General features: G+C 35.9%; 1 protein-coding gene across 1 annotated transcript in view; it reads right to left on the bottom strand.

Annotated features, from left to right (window-relative positions):
• Positions 1–11,898: 11,898 nt before the first annotated feature.
• The window catches only part of LOC140240886 (uncharacterized), a 47,901-nt gene continuing 38,011 nt past the window's right edge, over positions 11,899–21,788 (bottom strand). Inside the window, exon 4 of the mRNA XM_072320665.1 lies at positions 11,899–12,153. The gene's annotated coding sequence lies outside the window, so the exon portion shown is untranslated. The remainder of the gene's footprint in view (positions 12,154–21,788) is intronic.

The raw sequence follows: 21,788 nt of genomic DNA, 5'->3' as shown, positions 1-21,788 counted from the left end.
TGATATGATATAATATAGTATAACATGATATAATAATATAATATAATACAAATATGATATAATATATACTATGTTATGATATAATATAATATGATATAATATAATATAACATGATACAAATATAATATGATATAATATAATATAATATGATACAAATATAATATAAATATAATATAATATATACTATGTTATGATATGAAATAATATGATATGATTCAATATTTCATATATCGTTAAAATCGAAACTTAAGTGAAATACATAAAGACCGTCAATTCTGATGCAGATGGTATCGAAATTATTGTCTTCATTGTTTCTCTCTGATTCTGGTTTGAAGAGACACTGTTGCTGCAATGATTTTCCTGCTATTGCCACCTATGATCCAGGGTCCATACTATAGGCCTAAATGTTTTTATTTATTTTTATTTTATTTTAGTTGTGACGCAGGCACGCTTCCGATGGCTAGCGATTTCCAGCCCGTCGTGCCCGCCCACACATTTTCAAATGAGATGATCTAAGATCGACAGACCCAACTTCGTTGTACACAATACATCCTATTACGAACATAACTATTTCGAGACACAATAAATCTGTGATTATACGATGTATCCGGTAGATCAAAAATGAAGACGCACATTTGCATTTCTCAGTTCGCTTTCTATATTAATTGCAATTGAAATATCGGGAAAATGTGTTGATAATCCCCGGAGCAGACCCAACAGCAGAAAACCAATCTCGAAAAAAAAAAGGAGTGCCGAAAATTTTCTGGAATCTACGTATTAACGGAATATCCAATAATGGTCTTGGCTAACATGTTTGATTTGTTTGATTGTATCCCGTTAATTGATTACCGGAGATCAATCATGATATCTTATTGCGCCAACATGCTACAATAATCTAAAGACAAACAGAGATTCTGTGAATAGTGATAACTTTTTCTGATTATCTCTGATCTGATTATTATCTCTCAGAGATAATAGTGATAATCACATGATATAATCCATCGTTAGTTAGTATTATTTGCATTCTATATTGTGGCATCTCCATTGTTGTAGAGTTCAAACCAAGAAAGAGCAGCACATGGAATTAAACCAAACTTGAAACACTCATAACTTCTAAGCTGATCGTCCCATCATTCCTGAAACGCTCAGGGAATTCTTCATTATTTTCTTTAATTGGCTGAATCTACATACATGTGTGGGGGAAATTCCGCCCCCCCTTTTTTTTTTGTATAGCTGAAAAAATCCAGTGTAGGACCACTCCATGAAGTTCACGTTGACTTATAGTTACTCGAGTAAGATCAAGCAAAGTTACGTGAAGTTATAATTATAAATACAACAAAATAAGAAAGTTGTGATTTTTTTTTCTTAAAACGATTGATCCAGAACAATCATATTCAAAAGATGAGGAATCAAACAAAGCTACAGTGTGATCCCATCATAATAAATGACCCTCTCCCGAGTACACAGTTTTAGTTAATCCTTTCTGTGCCATCATGCACGTTGGGCAGTGTGCTGTAGGTTTTTTCTGTGCCAATCAGCACTCAAAGCAGTGTACAAATGGTTAAAGGAAAATGAAACCCAATATATACCAGTACGTGGATTTAGGGAATGCAGCAATATTAGTATATAACAAAGCGAAGTTTAAAAAATCGGATAATTTACGTTCAAAAGTTACTTACAAATTCTTAAAGTTTTGGTGCAACAATATTTTTGCTGGGCGTGAAGGCTATAATAGGACTTTAGCGTCACATGTAGAAAACGATGTAAAAAAAATGTAAAGAAATTAAACATATCCTTACTTTTCAGTGCTTGATTTATCTCTTTCAGAAGGAATATCAGCACCCTTGACATTACTTAGGTTAGTAAGAAGTTGAGGGATTTATGTACTTTGCATTTAAAAAATTGAATTTTGTAGAAATATTCTCATTATACAAGACGGTAAACCTGTCTTTTCTTTCTGGCGTTTATACATAATGTGACGTCTTGAACTTTAGTACAATATAATGTAGTCTTCTCATCTAGCGACGATGGTATCAATACCGATACTGAAAAATTTATAATTTCTTTGATGTGTTCTTTTATTATTCGCTCAATTTACATTGGGTTTCATCCCCTTCTATTTCTATTTTGTAATCATACCTTCAATTTCCTCATTGTTCAATGTTCACAAAATTATCGTGGTAAATTCATGTTAAAAGAGGATACTTGATAAAGACTCCTTTTTATTATTCATTTACTTTTTGTGCAAGGGAATAGAAGAGCTGAATGGTAATCGATGGACAGCGTGTTCATCTGATCTGATTATTTTGCGCATTTGGCTGAAACTAATAGCATTCTTTTGTGAAAACGGTGGGACTCCAGAATTCTACAACTTTCTTTTATTTCGCAGCCAAAGAGTTCTAACGAAACTTTTTATGTCCTGTTCAGTGGATTTGTTTAACATAATAATGGCAAAAAGACCAATTATTTCAAATGACTCGAAAGAAAAAAAAAAGAAAAGAAAGAAAGAAATTTATTCTTTAGTATAAGCGTACAAAAAATATACGACCCAAAATCGTAGTTAAAAATGCTGGACTTTGCGATTTTGTCATTCGAGCAAAGTTAACACTGTAGTTCAAAGCTTATCCTTTTGGGATGTTCGTTATTCCGAAGCTTCATCAATCCAAAAATGAAATAAGGTTCGTCATTACATTCCGAAAATGAAAAACTGTGCATTAATTCGAATATTGTGGCGTTGTTCCGAAGGTTCATTTATCGGAAAATGAAAATGAGGTTCATTATTTCGGAGAATAGGAATTACGAACCTCACTCGTTTTCGAATTAACGAACCTTTGGAATAACAAACCTTTTTTTTGGGGGGGGGGGGTAGGGAGGTGGTTCATTTCGGATTAACGAACCTTCGGAATACCGAACCTTTTTCCCCCCATTTTCGGATGAACGAATCTTCGGAAAATAAAACTTTCGGAATAACGAACCTTCGGAATTACGAACTATAACCATTTCAAATATCATCCACGTTATACACACGTCTCTTGTAGGTCATTAATTATTATCCTCTTTTGTTAATGACTTTGCATTCCATTCTTTCTTCAGTGAGAGAGACTCGCCGATCTCTAAACAAAAAGAGAGAAGCAGCGAAATAAAGCGTTTCAAGCAGGAAGCTACAGGAAATAATGCAAATTCTTCGAAAAAAAAAAAAAAACCCACTACAGGGCATTAGAAAGTTACAATATAATTATTCATAGCGTACATTAATAGACTGTAATCTGAAGGGTGAAGGATTATTTCTTCATTTGTTGACGCATCCTTTTTTAGATGACAATTCCATGCTACATTCAGTTATCAGCACCAACCCTAAGCACGTTTCCCCGACTATTCATTCCTAATCGAAGACTATCAGGTCGCTGTTTTTATCGATGTTCGGGCTTCGGTCGATTTGGGCTCTGGTCGATTTGGAGATAGTGCGCCCTCTAGTGTTCATGTAGTGAACCCACCTTTTTCATTTTTTCCCCTTTGCTGGGATTTCTTCTTCGAGCACAATCTGTTGAACAGCAGTGAAATAATATGTCCTTGAAATCAGGCATGAAATGACGTCATTGAAACTTTGGTTTCTTTAAAGGCAGGAATATCGGGTGTAATCACTGTCATTTCAATGGTTTACCTATTTTTAACAGATTTACCCACAAACACCCGCATGCCATACAAAAGAGGGAAATGGGGCCTACTGGTACACACATCCAAACAATAATACATAATTTTGTAAGTATATGCACACAAACATGTATTATATGTATAATATAATTATTTATATACATTAGACCCTCATTGAAGTGAGGTCATATACAGAGATTATTCATACAATGAGGCAATTTTGCAGGTCCAATTCCTTTCATTTTGTAAAATATTTTTGAACCCTGATAATCTATAAATATAAAATTTAAGTGGTTCAAGCAAATTGTCATAACAAAGTTCCCTTGTGTATATTTGTATATGTATGTAATATTTGCATCTATCTATTTATCTATCTATCTATCTAGCTATCTGTATATATAATCATACTGTATACGCTGTTATTTTCGCGTACAGATATATTCGCGAATGAGGAGGTCACAGACATTTTTGTGAGATGTTGTTTTTGCGAATTGGCACAGGCGCCTTCATAAGTGCACTATTACCTGAGCGTATGGTGACATTTTTGTGTGTTATTGAATTCGCGGTCCAACTCTGATTTGCAAATTCGCAAAAATAACAGCTTATACAGTACATGTATTAAATATGAAGTGTTTTATTGCAAAATGAGCTAAGTGCAATTTTTTAACATTTCAAAGTCCATAATCAGATAGAGCAAAATTAAAGGTTCTGTTTACCATTGGGAGCAGTGATTTAATAAATGTTAAAGATATCACATTTAATGCTTATGTGTAGGTCTGTTGTACCCCAAAACATCCTACCATGTAAAAATTTTGCAATAAAGTCTAAAACATAAGGAAATATCACTATTTTTCTCAATAAACCATAACTGTAGACAGTTTAATCCAGAAATATTTTTATCATAACTATTGTTCATGTTTTGTATACAGTTCGACCTCGATTATCCGGCCATGTTTGGACCGGCGCTCATCCGGATAAGCGAATTGGCTGGATATGGGAGACACAATGTTAATGTATATAGCTGCCGTCCAAGGCTGCCGTCCAAGGCTGCCGTCCCAGTGCACTGGCAGCTAGGCAGGTAGCGTACCCTGCAACGGTGGTGTAATCTATGCCAGCCTGCGCAAAATTGAAGTCCCTTCTTCACAAAATTAAAGTATATCTTTATGTGAAAATCATACATGTTATACCTCATTAGATATTGAGAAACCTATCATGCACATCTTATGAAATTAGTGAAATAGATCCATGAAAGTCGCTCTTCTTTTTCTCAATTTTTGGATGAAAAAAAAAAAGTCCTTCACTGCGTGATTGCGTCCGGATAATAGAGATTTCCAGATAAAAGGAGGCTGGATAATCAAGGTCGAACTGTATTTAACAGTACTTAATTCAATTATACTGATTCAAAATTTTACGTTGGTTGTTTCTGTCCCTAACTCACATTTAAGGACTATTTTGACGCACTAAAGCTGGATTTTTGTTTCATCTGCAAATTGTAAATTACGCCTTTAAACCCTTCCAGATACCTCACTTGTGACATAACAAGGAATACTTAAGAAGTAATGATTAATACTATCCTTATTTTCTTTTTTTTCTTTGTTTTTAGCTTCAATCACATATATCTCAACAAGAATGGAGTTAGCTCGTTTTGCAATAAAACTCTTCATATCTATATCTATATCTTGGTTTACATATATATATATATATATATATATATATATATATATATATATATATATATATATATTTGTATATATCGTCGCTGGGGTGACAAGACCTCGTATCTACAAAATGTCAAATGTTCAGGAGGGCCAAAAAACATGGCGGCCAAAGCACTGTGGCAAATGGGATAGCCTTTCATTTGACATGCCGTGGTGGCTTCATTTTTGGAGTAAGACAGTTGGGATTTGGACAGGACATCACTTAATTGATTATTTGACCATTAATCCAAAAAAGTCATTTTTACCAAAATTGCAGATACAAGGTCTTGTCACCCCAGCGACGATATATATTATTACATATATTTACACATTTACACATTATTACATATATACACACACATATATATATATATATATATATATATATATATATATATATATATATACATATATATATATATATATATATATATATATATATATATATATATATATATATATATATATATATATATATATATATATATAAATATATATATATATATATATATATATATATATATATATATATATATATATATATATACACATATACATATACATATAAATTATATAGATACACACTTAATGTATATAATAACTTCAGTTGACTTGGTAATTCCTTCTCTTTGGATGTACCCACACATCTGCTGTGTGAATCAACATACCTTGGTATCTGGTCCCGATTGTATGCATGATTATTTAAGGTTACAGGTTTTGGTCGACAGATCGAGACTATTTCGACTTCGATTCAGCTCTTGAACACAGCGTCCACTAACTCCCACGAAAGTTTTAAAACAATGCCATCATTATAAACAAGATATATTTGTCGCGCAAAAATGGATCGAGAGCTTTCTTATCAATGCCCTCCAGTTTTTCATATGCATTTGAAGAGGTTTGGTCAAAAAACAGGGTAAGTGTCATCATTTTAGGGTAAGTCCATCATCAGACAGAGCAAGATACAGTAAGACCTTTCCAATGAAACCTCACTTGTTGCATGAAAGATATTCTTGGTATATAGCAGATATTCTTGAAGGCACAATTCATAAAATGCCATATCTTCTTATTATTTTCTTTGTTTTTTTTTTAATGATGTTTAACCGCAAATATCTAAACTTGACAAAAATGGAGTTAGTTCCTTCTGTGTTCAAACTCTTTATTTGTATAATAGTCTAAATATCACTACTTTTTGCATTTATGTCAGAGATGTTGTCTTGCACCATTTCCACACCGTATCAAGATTATATCCAGATTACATGTACATGAACAGTATTATAGACAATAAAGAAAAACACCACATGTCAAAGTTTCCTTTATGCAATAATTTTATTGAAATACACATCCAGCATAAATGTACACTATATAAACCAGCCAATATACATCATACACTCTATTCATTCATATCTTCACTCCCTTCACCTGATAAAACAGTATTCAAAAAGATCTACTCAGAGATAGATAGAGAGAGGGAGAGGGAAAAAAAAAACTGCTCAAAGGTATTCACAGAATTACCCCCATGGCAGATTAATATCCACAAATGTGGTGTAATAAATAATTATAAAATAAAGGCATCTGTCTAATGTGCAGAAGTGAATCAAATACGGGTACACTTTGAGTGAGGGTTTAGACATACACAGCAGGCTCTGTGAAAGGCTACATGAATCATTGTTTTCTGTCAGTGGACAAAGCTAATGACCATTCTGTTCATCAGAGAATGAAGAGAACAGTCAAGGTGGCAGAGATCTAATTACCATACATGTGGCCGGAAGAAGACGAACAGTGCTGCAGAGTGTGATCATTGATCTATACACATGTACATCGTGATGCTGCTACTTCGAGCTCGTGTTTCTGCCGCGTAGAGTTCAACCTCAACAAACTGTACAGGCATGAGAGGAGACTGCCATTGTTCAGATTTGGACATGAACATTTGCTAAGAACAGTTTGACTATGTGTACATGACAGCAGTCATCTTTCAAAGTCATGCTCTGTTCCAAAGCCCTACTATCACTGATCACTAACCATCGCATTAATGTGCGATATCCCAGGCACACAGAAATAAACGTTTCAATCTATATTCTGAATGATGTGCACAAGTACCTGATATAGGAATAGGTCTAGACTTTGTTAGTACAGTAGATGTTGAAAGATTGCTACCCCCCAATATGTTTCAGATGTGTTCCTGGACAAGTGGTTGAAAGTAATAGCCAGCTCGTTAACAGACAAGAGTCCGACAATCTCACCACCCATCTCCTGGGGCATTCATTGTATTCATCTGACCACCAGTAACTGGTATAACTTTTGGTATCGGCATGAGCTGCACTCCAAAGTGAGTAAGTGCATTTGCAGACATCTTGGAGATTTGCAAACGTTTCTCACTATTGAACTCACGAGTTTCATTCCTATTGTTCTTGGTGGATGACAGATCCTTGTAGCACCTCCCCAAAGCAGTTAATCTTTACCCCTTGAAGTGCTATAATTACACGTTGTGTTTGAGTTCACTTTCAGTTAGTCCATAGGATACCAGTTGACGAACAGAGCCAGAAATGCAGCAAGAAAGGTGTCAAATTTTAACATTTCACATGTTCTCACAAACTACATACCATATGCAAATTTGATGTGATGGTGTATTCATCTCACACGTCTGCCATGCATATGTAAATCGTCACTACATTACCTTCTTCTATATGAAATCAAAAGATTAAGTTGCATTATTCACATCAAAATATTCTTGTCATGTAATAAGCATGAAGTGATAAAACAAAAATTTGTTGTTGCTACATCAAGTCCCAAGTCCTGCTGTGATCTATTCATTTGGTGTGAGTATGTGTGTTTTGTTGTTGTTGTTGTTGTTGGAGTGTGTGTGTGTGTGTGTGTGTGGTTTGTATGCACTTTCTTTCCATTTTCTGATTAAGAAAACCTATTTCGTTTTTCAATAAATGAACCTTCAAAATAATGCAAAAAATATTCAGATAATGAATCCTACTTAATTTTTGGAATTTTCGGAATAACAAACCTTATTTCATTTTCTCATTAATGATTCTATCCAGTGAAAACATGGGAAACTTTAAAATTCCGTAACTTTTGTATCATATTTCTGATTCTCAAGAAACTCCTACCTTGTTGTGAAACTGATTTTTGACTATTTATACACATATAATTCAATGTGCACATTGTGTGAATTTAATTTTCTGCTAGACATTGATGACCACAAAAAAAAAAAGCTAATCATAAATAGACACCATTTGCTATGATAAAGTACTGTTATGAAGCACATGTCGGTTGCTAGATGATGGGACACACACACGAATGTGCTTAGTTGCTTGTTACAGAGTTCAGGCATCTATGAAACTGGTCTGTTGAGATTGATATGGATTTGAAAAGATGGATCAAAAAGCCCACTGATATTGCAAGTACTCAATCTGCATGTTACATTTGTGTATGTCTAGCCATAACTCTTGGTTTTCAGCAATCATACGAGTGAAGTCACCCTTTAAAGTGCGTAATTCAATCTCTTGCACACAAACATCCATAGCTTACAGAGCATATAGAGAGAGGTACATCCTTATAAGCACGGAATATCATAGCATAGTTTTGGTGAATAGGAATCATATTTTGCAAATCTAAGAAAGGAATATAAATTAGAATAAGTAGCATGTTGTATTTCATAAATATTCATTCATACAAAGATTTAAATATGCACATAAAAAGGTACATATTAACAATATAACAATGGTGAAAGACTGTTATCATTATTTTTTTTTTGCTCATAAATTAAAATCAGTTTTTGACGGCTGATATGAATTTGAACAAAAGATTAAATAAACTCTGCATACAGTGGGGGAAATGAAATATTATACACAGTACAAACATTTCAATTAAAAGGCTCTAAAAAAGAAAAGTAAGCATGAGACTCAATTGAGGAAAAGAAATCAAAGCAAATGTACAGGCAGCAGTGTTGATACACTGTAAGACTAACTGCACAAAATCATCTTTATAAATTCATCTGGATATATTTACACTATAAAATATGAGAACATAAATAGTTCAACTTCAAAAAAAAAATGCTTGTGAAAGAAATTTAAGCTAGCTTTTCTGAAGGCTAGGCAGCTTCATCAACTCACAATTCTACAAGCAATTTAGTCATTCTCTTGGAAGATATGATATACACATTGAAAGTGAGTGAACGATAGGAAATGCAGTATTATGGAATAATACATGTACTACGCGTGACCTGTTACCATCTGACGTAGAGCTACAACACATTGTAGCTCCGTGATTTGACACAGGCATAATGCAGACACACACGCTCAAAGCATCTCCACTGTAGCAGTTCTCATATCCAATAATGATTGTATCTTGGTGCATCACAAATTAAAGTAATCTGACATTATAGACGGACTGGGAGAAAGTGTACAAATATCTTTGATATACATTCATGTCACAAGATCTAGCAGCCCTTCGACTGTGCATGGAATCATTAGATTGCGCATACGAGAAAGCAGACCTCACCATGCACGCAAGCATACAATAATGAAACTGCATTTCATGCTCTCAGTTGAGAACGCTCAAAAGAGATGCACACTATTCTCTGCTGTTGTATATATGGTAACAGGTCACATATAACATATTTGGTACTTGAAAGTACACTTCTTCTTTCAAGTCCCTTCAAAGTATGATGAATCAATAAAATATCAGACATTTCATTGTTTTAAAAAAAGAATCGATTATCACAGCTTAATACAAAAATGCAGAGAAATCTGCTAATTATATTGCTTCATCTCAGCTCAGCTGGGAATAACTTTTCAAAAGTAAACACACGGTGTATAAAAATAAAGGCAAAGTTGAATCAATGTCCCAATCACCCTCATGTTGAAAACAGCAACAGCATATTGCAAACACTCAGAATACAAAAATAGTGTCTGAAGACGATATGACCGACTGCCACTGAAACCCTCGAGAACCAATTTCAAAACCATCTCGCTAAAGGGCACTAATGACAAATGGCAAATGGACGAAATTACTACCATAATGATCGAGTACATCTACCCCTTCCTACGAAGACTTCGGAAATGGGCGAGCATGATTTTTTTTTTATAAAAAACCTAACACGATCACAACTACACGACAACCTATGTCATATTTTAAATTATGCTCAGCAATGCTTTGACTATCATTCTTTGGCCTTATTACGTCTTATTTGCACCAAGGGATGGTTAATCAGCATTTTATTTACACAGCAGTTCAGCTCACAATTTTTCAACAGCCTCACAGAATACACTTTTCCTTTTCTATAATAAATTTCAACATGAAGCTCTGAATCTAACTGAAATGTAATACGTGTATATTCAGTAAATCATTAGAGCTGTTGTGGTCACTGCTGACTTTTCCTTTGAAGTAAAAGAAAAATATAGTATTCTCTGAAAAAAAAGTATGGTTATGTTGTTGACAAAAGTGGTGCAGTATATTACGAGCTATTAAAAGAACTGATGTTAAAAAGCTGTATGTAAGATTCCTATGGTCTTGGTAACTCCACTATCAATTAATAAGATCAAACTCCAGATGGTTTTCAGCTAAATATCTACCCTTAGTCAAGAATGTGCCTACAGGCGTTGTACATCATCACTGAGAGTTTCTGCTACCAATGCTAGGTGGTCAACAGAGGGCGTTGTATTTTTGCTGCCCGAAAATCATGTTTTCAGCTGAAATTTCACAAGCCCAATGTTGAAAGTACAGTTTCGTGACACAGGGAGTGTCTATCCACAGGAAAAAAATCCCTTCCTTATCACTACAGGCCAATTTGAATTGTTTATATATGCTATCAAAATACTAACTCAAAGGGCAAAGGTCACCTTCAAGATAATTGAAGCGTCTGTCCAGTATCTCAGGATTGCAATAGTCTCGCAGGCGATTGGTTCTTGCACGACATAACAGCGTAAGGAACATCCTTATCATTTATGACCATGATAATATTCGGCATTAAAATAAGTGCCACAGTTTATTTACAGAGCCTCCGTGAACACACAAAACACACTCACACCCACACACATTGTGACACAGCACAATAAATTTCATTCAAACATTGATCACCTCCCTTATAATTATATATACAGATCATCATTCATTGATATGTGCTATATATACAGAACTTTCCTCTTTTTTTTTTTGCATGATAAAAAGGCATAAGTACTATGACCCTTATGTTTGTGGCTTTACGGGATACCATGAATATTAACATTATCATAAATATGTAAAACTGATAGTACTTTCTGACTCAGTTTAAGCTTTCATACAAATCAAAGAAGGCACAAAACAACACACACTGGAATAAAATGTGCTGAAACAGACTTGATTCATCATAAATTACAAGAACAGGTACAATATGAATGTGAAACGTGTTAATCAAGCTACTTGTTGTACAGTCTTGAGCTATGGGATGGACTTACATTTACACAGAAAAACATTCTTTTTTTTGCTTTTTTTTTGCTTTCTGTGAAACAGAGAACCTCAGTTTCAAAAGTATTTTAACACCAAATGGACTAACTATCTCTGGTGTTTAAAGCAACAATTGGACCCACTGCTACGTAGTATTGATCCATTTTGAATGCAACAGGTAATTTTCACATTTGGTCTGTCCCTTTAACCTTTAATGCGAGGTCACAGTTCACAGTTGGAGGTTACAGGTCACAGGTCACAGGTCACATGAAAATGAAGCTGGCATGATCACACATCTTTGTTACCATCTGATCAGAAAGGCTCCTTGTCCATGGTGTTGGTGCATACCAAACTTTGGGGTGACACATCTTGCCTGGAAATGAAAAGAGAAAGAAAACAAAATCAATTTATTAGATGAGAAATGGATGAATGCTTTGGATTTTATATATTGCCTTTAAATAGACGACAGTGACTCATGGTGCCTTCTTGTAAAAGTAGAAGGGTTGATGTGAGGTGGGTTGGGACTAGAAGGCATGTTGTATATCTATAATAAAAAAATAATATTGATAATAATGATAATTAATGATGATGATGATGATGATGATGATGATTATGATAATAATAATAAAGTAATAGTAATAATAATAATAATAATGATAATAATAATAATAATAATAATAATAATAATAATAATGATAATAATAATATAATAATAATAATTATAATAATGATAATAAGAAGAAGAAGAAGAAGAAGAAGAAGAAGAAGAAGAAGAAGAAGAAGAAGAAGAAGAAGAAGAAGAAGAAGAAGAAGAAGAAGAAGAAGAAGAAGAAGAAGAAGAAGAAGAAGAAGAAGACCCGGCAACATGGGAATTCCATGGAGTTGGAAGGCTGGCCCAGCTTGGATGTATTTGAGAATCCCTGTAATGAATTGTGTAGAGCTTTATCACTGATTTCTACGTCAGTAAGCACACAGCCAAAGAATCTTGAGTGGATATGGCCGTTACCCATGAGCATGTGCTTTGAAGCACATATTCGCCTACTGGTGCTATTCGCCGTTTTCGAATGTACACAAGTGGGCAGCGATGAAATCGGGCCACTCATGAAGCCCCACACAACCAGTCTTGTACACAGATATTTCAATACTATGCCTTCAAAAGACAAAATCATATGTTAGTCATGCTGAGATGAAGTACAAATCATATCAATAATACGGATACTGGATATGAGTTGCCCTGGGAATTCAAGAACCTTTTTTTTTATTATTATTTTTTTTAAGCAATCCATCTCTCATCATGACCAAAAGACTCTTTGCGGATATTGAGTGGAGGGCACAATTAACATGCTGAATGTAACAAACATAATAGGCCCGTTCACAAACAACGAAAATCGAAATTTCAATCGCGATCCAAATTTAGATTTTTTTTCGACCGTTCATACACAGGGAAAAAACGCACTTCGCAGCAGGGCAATTCCACGGTATGTAGGACACAGATGCCGAAAATTCAAAATGATATTTGTTTCAAACACCATACATTTTCAGACAATACTTGAGTTGAAGTTTTAAGAATCATTATGTTTTTCAATAAAAGCGGCCATTTTGATTTTCAAAATGGCTGCCAAAATACGCCAATAACTCAATGGTAAGAAAGAGTGTATTGTTACATAATTTACCCTCTGTATATCCACTTTACTAGTACTCTAAACAACAATCGTTTATATGTATGCAGTTACCAGACGAGTCTTTTACCACATGATAGAAAGAAAAAGCTGGTTGCTTTAAAGAATTTTATAAAAACTTTTAATTAGTTTGACAATGATGGATGTAACGTCAGTTACCAAAAACAAGGAATTTTTAACTTTATTCATCAAAGAAAGTGAGCTGTATGATGTAACTTATGATTTCTAATGTATGCCCATATGCCTTCCTTTCAATACCAGAAAATAAGGATACTTGGCATACTGGAGAGTCAAATGAACACATCAAAATGTGTAACGTCAGTTACCGAAACGTCATATACCAGTATGTAACGTCAGTTACCATGTCAGTAATTATAACTTAGGCAAATGTTTTTACTTTAGGCCATTTCAATACATCTGGGAACTTTGATAGGGAATGATGTCAACACCATGGCACACTGTATGTCCATGGATACATTTTTTTTTGTTCATTTTATCTTATTTATTTATCTATCTTTTTTTTTTTTTTTTGGTGGGGGGGTTGAGCTTTTGATTTTCTGTTCATCACAAGTTTAAGGTTAAATCATCTGAAAGTTTAGGTTTACCACATGCAATATATAATGCACTCAAATTACTATACAGTACATTCACAGTCCTAGGGATGATAAAGCTACCAAATTTGTAGGCCTAATCAATGATGTGGTTGCATGGTAACCACCTTTTTCTATTAAAAAGCTTGTGTACAGCTGTATACCAACGGTTTTATTATCTTTACTAATGACTACTTTTGGTAGCATTTTTCTTTTTTTTCTGGAAGCTTAGTGAAGTTTCTACCTAAAGGCAAATGCAGGAACAGATATATTTCTTCGCTTGCACTTAAATGTGTGGTTTAGTTAATATGGCACATCTTGAAATGGTACATAAGCAGGCCTGACATAAGGCATGTACTGTCATTACTGTTTGAAACTAACACTGATGTTGCTCAACCAGTCAAAGTTTAACACTGATGTTGCTCAAAGTGAGAGGTGATTCTAGGGTAAAATAAAATACTGTTCATATTTGTTGATTACTTTATTTCATTCATGCAGGGACATTTTTGTAATACGTGATAATTATGAACAGGAAGATTCGTTTATATTGATCTTAGAATTCTTTCGTTGCAAAGTTCTATTTCTCTGTATCTGGGATGTATTTGCAAGCCTTGATATACCAGTGAAAAGGAAAAGAAAAACAATTACATTCCTTCAAGCAAGGAATAAACAAATAATGCCCTTTTGACCAAAATAGCATGATTCTTCTTCACAGAAAAAATATTAAAAGTGTAACACTATTCACTTAAATCATTATTGATAATGGAGATCATTTTTTTTTTTTAAATTTGTGGCCCTAACAATGCCTTGAGGGAGAAGGAGTAAAATAAAGAAAAGAAGAAAGAATATATCACAGTAGATTTCATACATATATAGGCCCTATGAATATTTTCATTTGTATGTGTTTTTTCCCCATGACCTGAAAGATTTTTTTTTTCACACACAAAAATATCTGTGTTTTGTATAGTACTGCAGGGCATTATGGGTGGGGTACTCTAGATAGAAACTTTCCTGCTCATTAAAAAAAAAAAAAAAAAAAACAACAACAACAACAACAACAACAACAAAACCTTAGTTATGTCAATATTCATACTTGGAACTGCTGAATCTAAATGGCTCTGTGTAATCATAACTGTTGAATAAGCATTCAATCTTAAGACAAATGTCAAGAAATATCCTCTGGTGCATTTACATTATTTTTGCTCAACTGTGCTATGGTATGGGGGGGGGGGGAGCTTGCCCCCTAAGGACCCCATCCCATTTGTTCTATATAGATTTTGTTTTAATTTGTTGCTAAGTAAATGCCTGGGATTGTTACTGGTATACTGCAGCAGTATAACCTGTTAGATAAATTAGTTCTTTGTAAACCCCATAGCAAAAGTATGTGTAACGTCAGTTACGTAACGTCAGTTACTGACATGTTTCCCTTTAAGTTTTTATTAAACACATAGAAAATAGACTAATGTTTCATTTCATATGGGTATTTGTAATTGATGAACCAAAGTATGATTCCATATCAAACAAATCACTCTGACAGGTCAGAATTATAAAATATCACAAAACTATTCCTAATCATGATTTTCCATGTGTAAACCCTATGGCAAATGTAAGCGTAACGTCAGTTACGTAACGTCAGTTACCGTCATGCCTTCACTGAAACTGGCATGGTGCTAAAAGGAAATATCTAAAGTGCACATTATTTTGCACAACTGTTCCTAAGAACCTAGGTATATTACCATATAAAACACATAGAGTTTAGAAGTCAGGGACATGAGATATTTCCATTTAAATCTACACCATAATTTCCCATGTCCTTTTTCCGTAACGTCAGTTACCGACACATTTTCACTTGCTATGTGATAAGGAATGCAGTTTGAGAGAAAAACTTTCCACCTATTTCTTCATTCTCATGAACTCATTCATCAATGCTAATTACAAGCCCCGGGTGCTTTCATTCACAAAACTACAACATAAACAATTTCATGAAAATCCTTACGCGTAACGTCAGTTACCGTGGAATTGCCCAGCAAGGAAAGAACGATCAGTGGCCAAACTGCGCATGCGCGAATCTTGCATGACCGAAGACTGACCCCGCAGTCCCAATAGAGTTTCGCACGTGCTACGAACGATGGGACTAAAAATACCCGATTTCCGAATCTCGATCGCGCTCACACACACGACGCTTGGCAAAATAATCGCGATTATTCTGAAAAATCGCACTAATAGTGCGAGTTGGATCGCGATAAGGATCGCGGTAATTAGTGAGATTTTTCTGTCCACACTGGAAAAAATTTCGAAATTTTGATCGCGATAAGAAAATCGATTTTTAAATCACACTTTTTCCCTTGTGTGTGAACGGGCCTAATGAAAAAAAAAAAAAAAAAAAAAAAAAACATCCCCAGTGACTACACTGAGCCTGTCTTAAGATCACTCCAGCCAGCAGATTGTGGCTGAGGTACGTGTGAAAAATTTATAATCTGTGTGAGTCACACAGTTATGTGTATATGTTTGTTCAGATTTTGGGGTGTTTTACCACTAATCATACTTGTAAAAATTATTATATCATTCCACAAATGAACAAGACAAAAATATATCTGCAGTAAACAGTCCCTGCTACTGTAATATCCCAGTGCTATTATTCTGCATTGGAAAATTTAGCCTTTCTTCTGTTATGATACCAGTGACTCAAATTAAGGGTGTGATGCCATTACGGATTCCAGTATTGCTGACTCTGGTGTGACGCATAACTTTATCCTTACAAAACATTACTGCTACCATGACCAGGACAAGAATTGGTAAAAAATAAAAATAAAAATTACACTTGTTGCTGGTCTAGAAGAAAGAATAACATGGGAACGTGCCCCACAAAAGTTTGGCCCCGCAATGTTGGCCTTCAGAGGCGAGATTTTGGTGGGTGCACACTCTATGCACTCGCCAAAATCAATTTGTACGAGGAGAATAGTCATTAGACTCTCTCACACCTCCCCATGTGTGTGTGTGTGTGTTGGAACGTGGAACGCCCATCAACCTTATCATTGTTTTTGTTAGTGGTGGCGGCAGTCGTGTCCCCGTGGACCTGTCCAATAAGATATCAAGATCTGGCTGATAGCCTCTGGTATGCATTTCCACAGAATGCTGTGAAACGCGCAAAGCAAGAAAATCACTTAGACTGACTTCTGTGAAGGAGTTATAATGCTCTGTGTATAATTGCTTCCTGTGAAGTGAGACTGATGAAAATGAAGATGAGCATCAGATCTTGTGTACTTTGGTCATTTTACACGCTCCTGTCTTATCAGAAAGGCGCCAGATGAGACAAGAATTTATGTACCCTATTGTGCCTGTGGCAGAAATGTGTATATTCCCTTAACCCGTTGAGGACGGACTGATTTTGCTACAACACGAATGTGCCCTTTCCACATCAGTGTGACATGTGTCATTATGGCAGCTCAAACTGCTCCACAAAGTTCTTCCAAGAATCATATTGCACTCTCCTTAACAGGTGTATACATATTATGGAGAGAAGAAGTTCATTGAAAATTGATGATTTCTTTTTTTTGGGGGGGGGGGGGAGGGGGGGAGAGGGGAGATGACATTTGCAGAATTGCCTTTCAGCCTTTACAGCAGTTTTGGTTACCTAGCAACTGTAATGTGAATCCAAATTGAACTGTCGTTCTAATGGCCGACTGTTGCAAATATTACTGATGACACTTATGCGGGCCTGGCGGCAGAAATGTAGGGATGCAGCAACGGGTACGTGTGTAAGGCTAGTACAAAACATCCTCCCAGTGATTTAAATAACATTGTGGTATTTTGACAGGAAAAAGTGCCAATGTTTTTGTAAATGAGTTTTGATGTCACTTCTGATATGATTTCAAAACAACACACATGCTGTAAGTTTACTATAGTTTTGATTAAGCAGACATACACACAGAGCATGCCATGAAGACATTTATTTCTTGAGGCTTATGAGGAAGTTTTACTTCATATTGACACATGCAGCCCCCGATACCAGCAGCCTCCTTGAAGCTGATTTATCGGTTATGATTCGCCGGCATGACGTGCATAGGACATGAGACTTGTACATTTTAGTACCCAATGAGCCATATTCCCAAATTAGCAGCGAGTGCCAGCGCAAACAGCGTTTGACATGTCATATTTGTTTTGGGAGCCACAGATATGGCCTGTGTGGACTGTGCACCCCCATTTGTGAATACTTTACTTGAGAAGGGAGAGAATATCAACACCAGGAAATGTACAGGAGTAATTGTTGCTTCTCTTTTTTTTTTCTTCTTTTTTTGCTGCTATTTCACGTCTCGGTCAAAGGTCACGGCTGAATTGGTGGTGCATCAGGATTTGATGATACATCTAAAGTAACAACAGGCAGTGTAAGACATTCCTGTGTTTCAGTTTTATATTCCAGGCTTCAAACTCTGCTTCTGATTTCAGGTTTCAGAATTTGTTTAAATTGTTTTAGTTTTTAAAGAGTTGGAGGTACTGCGACGAAACAATTGTGAGATCAACTATGCACATGATTAAAGGGAAGATAAACCCCAAGAGCAATGTGGATTGAGTGAAAGCAGCAACATTAGTAGAACACATCAGTGAAAGTTTGAAGAAAATCGGACAATCGATGCAAAAGTTATGAATTTTTAAAGTTTTGGTGTTGGAACCGCTGGACGAGGAGACTACTAGAGGTTATGACGTATGAGTGGACAACAATACCAAGAAAATATAAAGAAAATTCTACAAAAATCCATTTTTCATGAAAATTACAAATTCCATCAACTTGATATTGACATATGTTAGGGGTAGCAATTATTCCCCCTGCTTTCTGAAAGAGGCTGGTCCATTGCTCTTTCATAATTCTAGAAAAGTGAATTTTTGTTGAATTCCTTTATATTTTCTTTGTATTGTTGTCCACTCATACGTCATATCACACACACACACAACTTACACATAGACTTTCCGGGATACCATTTCCACAATTACATTTTGCATACTCAAGGTATAGTCATGCTTTCACCATCAATGCTTGAAATGATACTTCACTGTAAAGTGGGAAATTTTCACACATCTTTAATAATTTACACAGATTTAAATGACCTTCTTATGAATGACAGTCAAGATCCTATCTCCTAGTCTTGCCACATTCAAGCACTTCAGAGAGGCATCACTGTATGTTTACCCCTGCCTTGACAGATCTTTCCTACTGGAAGATCCATGACTCACACTTCAGGGCATCTATGGATTTCAGTCACGAACCTGCTGGGAAGCCCTGCTCCTAGTACAAGCATGCATTGTATCCTCAATCTTCTGGAGAGTCAACCATGGGGGGGGGGGGGGGGGGGGGGGAAGGAAGCAAGGCACAGCACGTACTAAATACAGACACAGGGACACAGGCTGCAATCATAATACTGCTCATGAAAGGGCAACATGAATAATACAGTGTATAAGAATGAATTCAAGAGAAATTTGCAAATAATTTCTAGAAATTTCTGTTGCGACATGTTGTTGGCTGGGTCAGATAAAATCACTCCAGTAACAGGGGAGTGTTACACAATGACCATCAACAGTGTATAATGTCACATTTTCCAATCATGCATGTATTGAGTTTGCATGAACACATTCATAGATGTTTTCCATAATGTGCAGTATTTTTTTTTTCACAACAGAAGAAGACACCTGCATTTGTAATATAGCAATCACCATCTCCAGGCAATAGCCCTGGTATCTAGGAGATTGAAGAGATCGCAACATCCATTTGATAAATTGATGAGCCCTTCCCCTCCTATACTTTACCATTGATAATGCTGCGCCACAAGGACATTGGGATCAGAATATACCTGGGAGGGTGGACTTTCTTAACCATTTATCCAGACAAAGTGTGTCGCTGAGTGGCTCATCAGTGATGATTAGTTTTCATAATAGGGGCATTAATGAACGAGGAAGTGTCAAATTTCAACATGGTGTTGATGAGTTATGACAGCGGCGGTGCTCTGCTCATGGGATCAAATTAGACAGGAGAGACAATATAATGTGCAGGCTGGATGAGGATGCTGACAGATAAGACAAGTTTACAAGCTTGTTCAAATTCCACGCTTACAGCTGTATCTTCACGATGCAGGTTGCTCCTAGCAACCAGAAAAATTGCCCATGCACGGTGCTACATAAGCACTTGCCCGACTGTCCGGGGCAAGTGAAAAATCAAATTCAGGCAAGTGTTTTTGAACAATGAGAACAAATGCTTGCCCAAATTGGGCAAGAAATAAGTTTTGAAGCCACCTTCCCCCCCCCCCCCAAACAAACCCACAAAGTCAACCATAGAGAAGCACAAAAATATTGGCTATTTAGTGATGCAACGCACTTTATATTTTGTTTCAGCAACTTTCCAACACTTACGTGAAGAAGACCCAATACACTGCAAGTGCAACACTTGAACGGACAGAGTGTATTAGGCTATTGTATCTAAGTGACACATTAGTGTGCGAATCCATGTGTGCTGTTTATTCCAATTATTGCTTTTTTAAGCCCTTGACTTTCACATGATTTTCCATATTATTTCCTTATATTTTGGACTTTCTTTTCAGGCAAGGAAGGTTGATGTTCCGGCGAGTGTTTCACAGTAAATTTGAAAATCTGCTTGCCCGACCCGGGCGAGTGGTAAAATAAAGTTATGTAGCACCCTGCATGGCTTTCCAATCCCAGCAAAGACTAATGAAGCATGTAAACTGGATTTCATGTCCTGAGACACTTTTCACAGCTTACTGCACTGCCAAATCCTCCAGGGAAATTTTTCATAAATGTAGTATGGTATCTACCTGTACTAAATCCAAACTGCAGTCACTTGCTGTTTAATAAGCAGTCCTGAAGAACGCACATGAGAAACACTCGCCGGATGCACCTGTGCTCTGTTTACATTCCATGCACACTCACCTCACATCTAAGACTGAATAGCACAGAAAGTCACATTTAAACACACTTCAGCACATTGTGCCATTCGCTTGAATGAATGAATGAACTGCGGTATGGCTTAGGCCGGTTTTCACACTGGTCAAAAAATGCAATTGTAATGCTGAATACAGTTATGATTACAAGTACGATATAGAATTATCGTCCATACACACGTCCAAGGCAGGCTTTGCAGACACTGTGGTTTTGAATCTCAGAGCAAGGAGAGAAGGTGTGGTTTCTTTCTGAGTTCTCATTAATCCAGCACTCTTCAGCTTTAAGTAAAAATGCCCTCTTTGACTGCAGTGCAGGGATTTGAGGAGCGCGATTTTTTAGTGAAAGTGGTTGAAAGGTCACCATGACCTTCACCTCCCAACACACGATTTGGAGGTCAATCTGTGCACACGACTGCTTCATTCCGCAATTCTGGAGAAATGCGACTGGAAAACATCTCCCGACCATCATTAGAATCACGATTGGAATTACGCTATAAACCACCTTCTGCGATTTCAGTTTGCATGTACACATGGCCAAAATGCATCATTTGAATTATGATTCTAGCAATGCGTCATTAGAGCCATGATTCAAATTATGCACCCTTGGTACGTGTGAAAACAGCCTTAGAATCTTGTTAATGTCAATTTCAGTGGGTTTGTTGATCTACAACTCCAATACTGGCAGTGCCTCAAGGTTTCAGGGAAATTCACATTAAAAGAATTGCAGGATTTAGAGTTCATGTGCAAAAAAAAAAAAAGAGAAGTGGATTTTGACCAATTACCTGGTGACTCTTG

The sequence above is a fragment of the Diadema setosum genome, chromosome 17 (assembly GCF_964275005.1).
Source record: "Diadema setosum chromosome 17, eeDiaSeto1, whole genome shotgun sequence".
Taxonomy (NCBI): Eukaryota; Metazoa; Echinodermata; class Echinoidea; order Diadematoida; family Diadematidae; genus Diadema; species Diadema setosum.
This window is presented reverse-complemented; position numbering and strand designations above follow the sequence as displayed.